We start from the raw sequence: 6,684 nt of genomic DNA on the forward strand, positions 1-6,684 counted from the left end.
TTTTAAGGAAATTATCTATTTTATCTAAGTTGTAAAATTTATGGGCATTAAATTTTTAATAAGATTCCTTTATTAATTTTTAATACATATGAAATATGCCATGATATCGCCTCACTCATTACTTATTCTGATATATTAAAGATAATTTAAAAAATAAAAGTGTTGTAAGAATTAGTTTTTCTTCCATTGAAAGAATTGTTAAAATTGGGAAAAGCTTCAGATTTGTGAGAGAAAATGAAGAGTCAGACCTTGGAGAATGTCTCTAAGCAAGTTCAAAAATCATAGACCCACGTTCTCTCTGTTTCTGATAAGTTTGGGCTGAACAACCCTTGTGCCTTCCTTTCTTGGGGTGGCCTGGTGTGAACCCAAGCCCCCAGAGAAGCTGGTTGAATAGAAGGATGTCAGTAGAGGGGTTAGCTCTCACAGATTTCTGCCCCTCCAGTATGGTACATGAAAAAGCCCAGCAAGTTTCCTAGAGTTCAAGTGAGAGCAGTGAAAAAGGAATGGTGGGTAAGCTGAAGACTTCACCTGGCATCGTTGGTGTGAGGAAGACAGCGTATGGCTGGCATCAGCCTGGTGATCAAAGGGTAGATAATACACCAGAGATCAGTGCCAAGCATCAAAGATTGGTGAGAATGTACATCTTGATAGAGGTCAGTAGATGATGGAGGATTGCTGTAGACCAGGCTGACCTGCTCCTCAATTTTAGAGGGATAAGTAAGCTGCCTGGAATTTAGATTATCCCTAGGTAGGATAAGTATATGAAATAAGACTGAATATATCCTGAATTTTAGAGAATGGGAGTTCAAGAGTTGGTAAAGTTCCATTTTAAGGAGAAAAAGTTTAGGTTATATCTGATCTGAGTTTCAGGGATGTGAAATTCACATTCAGAGGACACAGAATTCAAGCAAACAAATGGTCATATTTTTGTCCTTATTTTCCTCTGTCTCACAAAAGCATTTGAGACACTTCTTTAGCAGGGTCATTACACTTTTCCTATAAAGTGCCAGGTGATAGTATTTTAGACTTTGGCTGCTCAACAGTCTCGGTTGCAACTATTCAACTTTTCTGTTTTAGCGTAAAACTGATTGTTCGCTCAGGAGCTGTCCGAAAACAGGTGGGGGTGGAAGGTTGGAGGGTGTGGTGGGAGGATGGTCAGATTTGGCTCATGGGTCACAGTTCTGTTGATTCCTTTTTACTAGGATTCCACATTATATGCCCACATTTTTTCTTGTTCCTTCCTTGTCAGTCTCTTTGCTGGCTATTCTATCTCTACTACGTTTCTCATTGTTATCAGCCCTCTTCCCTCTGATGATGTCATTCATTCCTATAGACTTTTATTTTCTTAAATTCTACACTTTTTAGAATTTTGGCAGAGACACAAATTAATTACAATCCCAAGTTTATAGCTATTTATTGTTGTTAATTTATGTAAGGACCTGCAGTTTAAATTTCATTGTTAATTTCTTTTCCATTGTATTTCTGTCATCTATGGTCCTCATCTCCATTCTGCTGGCATTTCTAGATAGATGACCTTATCCTCTGGAAAGAATGACAGTTTTACATTTTCCTTTTCAACCTCTATAACACCTATGCATTTTCTTTTTTTTAGAGGATTATCTGGGTACTGGATTTGCCACTTACCAATTGTATTAGTTAGGGTCTAATTGGTAGATAGAAACCACAAAGATTTTTTTGAATTTAAAGATAATTTTAAAAAGAAACAATTAATATAAGAAATTATTAACAGGGTATTGGACTAACAGGAGATTGATTAGAAGTAAAACCACTAAAAAATAAATAAATAAACAAATAGAAGAATAGCAGGTATAGGAAACAGCCACTGCCCACTAGGTATAAGAAACAATATCCAAGGAATAAAAAAAGTCAAATCTGGATGCCCCTTCCCATCCTGAGACAGTCTGGATTTCTTTGGAGACGGTGCAGCAGTAGCTCACTGTATGGCAGAGATGTTCACAAGACTGCAAGGACACTCAAGGGGATTCCAGAAAAGTTCCAGGGAAAGTCATCCACCGTGAGGTGCCATGTTGGCAGCATTTCCTGAGAAGCCCCTCTCTGAACAGGCCTCAATTAAACCAAGCCTGCCAACACCTTGATCTCAGACTTCTAGCCTCCAGAACAGAAAATCAATTCCTGTTGTTTAAGTTGCCCTGCTTGTGGTACTTTGCTATGGAAACTACAGAAAACGAATACCCAGGGTCTGTTTCTATCCTGGATACCAGGCAATGGAGAGTAGATTTGAAGCTGAGACATTACAAATTGGTAACTGACACACTAGGTTTATAAGCCTGAGAAACTTTGAAAATCCCCTGAACCTGTTTTCTTATCTGTAAAAATGGAATTCTTGCTAGAATCGAAGGCTCTTTTCAAACTCTTAAGAATTACTTTCCTTCTGTTTCTGGCTATCAACCTCTTGACAGAGACTTCCTTATTCACACAGAAGCAGTGTCAGGTAGAGCTCAATCTTTGAAATCAGAAAAACCTGCTCATTTTAGCGCTTATAGGCTCTGTGACCTTGGCCAAGTCACTTACTTCTCTGGTCCTCACTTTTTTCATATGGAAATTGAGGGTTCTAATATTTACCTCATTGTGATGATGTGAGGATGAAATGAGAAAATATGAATAGACCACTTAGTTCTGTGCTTGATGCATAAGTAGTGCTGGGTAAATTACAGATATTCTTTTTGTAATTTCAGTATTTAAAGGGATGACTCTCTCACATGGTATGTGAAACTTGTGTTTGTTAGAATGAATTGATGGGAACCCTTCAGTGGGAGAACTTCAGACATAACAACTGTCTGTGTGTGTGTGTGTGTGTGTGTTAGAGGTAACAGTTTTAGACAGAGAAAGGATCTAGTTGGTACCTTTCAAATCACAAAATGTTCCTGCTTGCTTACAGTGAAGCAGTTGCAGATGATCATCCAAGATCATCACTTTTCTATCATTAAAAGAGAAGGTAGATGTCTTTGAATACTCAAGAAAGAAAGAAAATCTTAAAGTAAACACAGAAATAATTTAGAGTTCACTCAAAAGAGTGAGAAGCTGGAGAAAATACAGTCATTGTAAATCCCTGAGAAAGGAACTAGCAACAAAGAGCAGGAAATCCATCAAGCCTCGACTTGTTTTCAGAAAATCCCTAATTAAATCACAAAATTGAAATCTGACAGACACAAAACAAAATCTGATTTTAATGACTTTGTCAACCCCACAGCTTTTGTTTTGGGGGCAGTTTTAAGATGGGCTTTCCCAGTGTTTTATATTTTAGAATCTTTCTTCTTATGATAATGCATCAGGAAATAAGTTTATTTTAAATCTTACATCTTAAACAAGGTCAAGCCAGGTCTTATGTCTTCAATAAAGCGACTGTTTCCAGCCGAACTTGTGTATTAGTGATGAGGCGTTAAGTAAACACAAGACTTTTCAACACCAGAGCAGGAAGAGAAAACACACCATTAGATATTGAGATTTCTTTTTTTTTTAAGTTATACTTTAAGTTCTAGGGTTCATGTGCACAACGTGCAGGTTTGTTACATATGTATGCATGTGCCATGTTGGTGTGCTGCACCCATCAACTCGTCATTTACATTAGGTAAGATATTGAGATTTCTAACGCTAAGTGAACAGAACCAAAATTTGTAAAATTAAAAATGTTGCTACTAATTTTTCCTCTCAAGGAGCAGGCAGTCACACACACACATAATTACAAGATTGACTGCTTAATATCCTCTTAACCACAGAAAGTGACTCTGTTTATGTTAGGATATAGAAGCCAAGTAGAAAGGTCATTACATTGGGTCTGCAGCTTTCACTCCTAATACGTGAGTCTCATTTATAAGTAGAGGAAAAAATCAATAATCCTTTTAAGTTGCCTTAGATTCCAAGTGGAAAATGCTTTCACCCTCTGTACTGTGGTGACTTAAAGCCACTGTGAGATATTATGTAATGTTGTTTCACTAAGAATCCCAACTTACTTCAGTAGCTTTTAATTGTGTTGTTGAGCTGTCTTGGCTTGTGAGTAAAATGAACGCTGTCACTGCTTTCTGGAAGTTTAACTCTTTTGTTTATCAACTGTTCTTTGTCGTCTTCTTGATAATTTATTTTGCTTTTATAAAAGTTACCTGGAAGGCCAAAGTAGTTTAAGAAACACAGGTCTTGCAACCCAGAAGTGAAAACTTTCAAGCTTTTAATTTAGTTATGTTCATTTGATATTTACTAAGTATGAACCATACATAAGGTCTCATGATGCATTAAGTGACAAGAAATGAGTAAGAAAATTTGTTTTCAAGAAGCTGTAGTTTAATAGGGAGAATGAGTTAAGAATACAAACGTCTACAATTTGAAGTTCTATGTACATATAGGAGAAGAAGAAGAAGAAAACTTTGTTCTGAGTTCAATGATTCACTAGGTGTGGTAGCTAATGCCTGTAATCCCAGCACTTTGGGAGGCTGAGGTAGGAGGATTGCTTGAACCCAGGAGTTCAAGACCAGCCTGGGCAAAAAAGCAGGATTCCTTCTCTACAAAAGAAGAAAGAAAGAAAGAAGGAAAGAAAAGAAAAGAAAAGAAAAAAGAAAAGAAAGGAAAAGAAAAGAAAGGAAAAGAAAAGAAAAGAAAAGAAAAGAAAAGAAAAGAAAAGAAAAGAAAAGAAAAGAAAAGAAAGCCAGGTGTGGTGGCACATGCCCATAGACCTAGCTACATGGGAGGCTGAGGTGGGAGGATTGCTTGAGCCCAGGAGGTCAAGGCTGCAGTGAGCCATGACTACACCACTGCACTCCAGCCTGGACAACAGAGTAAGACTCTATATAAAAAAAAAAAAGCGCAAAGATTCAAAGAAGCTGTGTTTATGTTAGGGGGAAGGAAAAAGGCTTCACAGGCCTTAAAGAAAGGTGGAAATGTGAAACAAAGATGCAGATACACATGGGAGTAAGTGAATTCATGAGTCAAAGTGAAGATGGGATTAAAACCCAGATCTGCCCCAAGCTGGAGCCCAAGCAATAGAAGCAGATGAATTTCAAAAGCAGTCACAGGTGAAGGGTTTTAAATATGGTATTTTCCTGCCAAAATTAGTAACGTGATCAAGTCACAGGGCCAGAAGGAAGATTACTCCGGTGGTAGAGGAGGACTACTATGGCCAATAGGCATTGAGAAGAGAGAGTAAGACAAAGATACACAGTGTAATTTAGACATCAGATGCTTTGGATATAAGTATATTGTATATCGTATGTTGATTAGTTAAGGATGTAACTAGTCTCCTGGAACAAATCGTGAATTAATACCCAAAACCATGGGTTCAAATCCTGTTTTGGCACTGAAATATGTGGGCTTAGTAAGAATAAATAAATCAATGAGCGAGTGCCAGTTATGTACTCCCTGTAACACTCACAGCAATTCTTTAAATAGGCATCAGTAACTTCGTTAGACAGATTAGAAACCAAGGCACAGAGATTGTAGATAACTTGCCAAATGTCAGAGAATTGATAAGTAGCAGCGTTTTAGGATTTGAATAAAATATTTCCGACTAAAGCCTGTGTTCGTCCAACCCTAGGTTTGAATTAATTCCTCCTTTGCGTTAGCCCCATGACTTTTTCACATTCTTAACACCTCAGTTTCTTTATCAATAAAGTGGGGATCATAACCGCAAGCCTGCTGGATCCTTATCAAAATTAAATTAAAATGACTGTACTGTAGTTCAGGCTCCATAAACTTAACTTTTAAAGGAAGGAAGAAATTAAAGAGTTTATAAAAGAAGATATATAAAACTTGTTTAAATAATGATACTTTCTTGTTTCCCAAGAAAAGGTTTACTATTTGCCAGTGATTAAAAAGAAACCCAAATTTCTATTGTAATCTTTGCTACTGATCTATAACTCATCTCTAGTTCTTATTATTTATTCTCCCAGATTTTTAATAATTTCTCTACTGCAGACTATATGCTGTATATCAAGTAAAATCCCTGTAATATCCCTAAATGTAAACATGTGATTGCTCTGAGCATGTGTAGCGTAAGCACACTCAAAGCACTTCATTAATATTGTATATTAAATATAACTCACTTTACTCTTTATGGTGAAAGATTAGGTGACACTGAATTGATTTTCCTTCTCACTTATTTGGTTTTCATATGCTTTGAGAGTGCATATTTCCAGGTGGTTCTGGTAGAAAATTAGATATATACTATGGAGCAATGTATTAAATATATAAATATCTACATAGATGTATTTTCAAAATGTAGTGTTCATAAAAAATAAAAAAGGATACGTATATTAAAAACCCAATTTATACACACTAAAAATGTATGTGCACTAAAAACACGCATTTTGAAAGAACACATACAAACAAAATCATGTTAAATTCATTAGAAGATTTGTCTGCTGGGCTGGGCGCGGTGGCTCAAGCCTGTAATCCCAGCACTTTGGGAGGCCGAGACGGGCAGATCACGAGGTCAGGAGATCGAGACCATCCTGGCTAACATGGTGAAACCCCGTCTCTACTAAAAAATACAAAAAAAAAAGTAGCCGGGCGAGGTGGTGGGCGCCTGTAGTCCCAGCTACTCGGGAGGCTGAGGCAGGAGAATGGCGTGAACCCGGGAGACGGAGCTTGCAGTGAGCCAGGATCCGGCCACTACACTCCAGCCTGGGCGACAGAGCGAGACTCCGTCTTAAAAAA

This window comes from Rhinopithecus bieti, unplaced genomic scaffold, assembly GCF_001698545.2.
Source record: "Rhinopithecus bieti isolate Rb0 unplaced genomic scaffold, ASM169854v2 scaffold_51968, whole genome shotgun sequence".
Classification (NCBI taxonomy): Eukaryota; Metazoa; Chordata; class Mammalia; order Primates; family Cercopithecidae; genus Rhinopithecus; species Rhinopithecus bieti.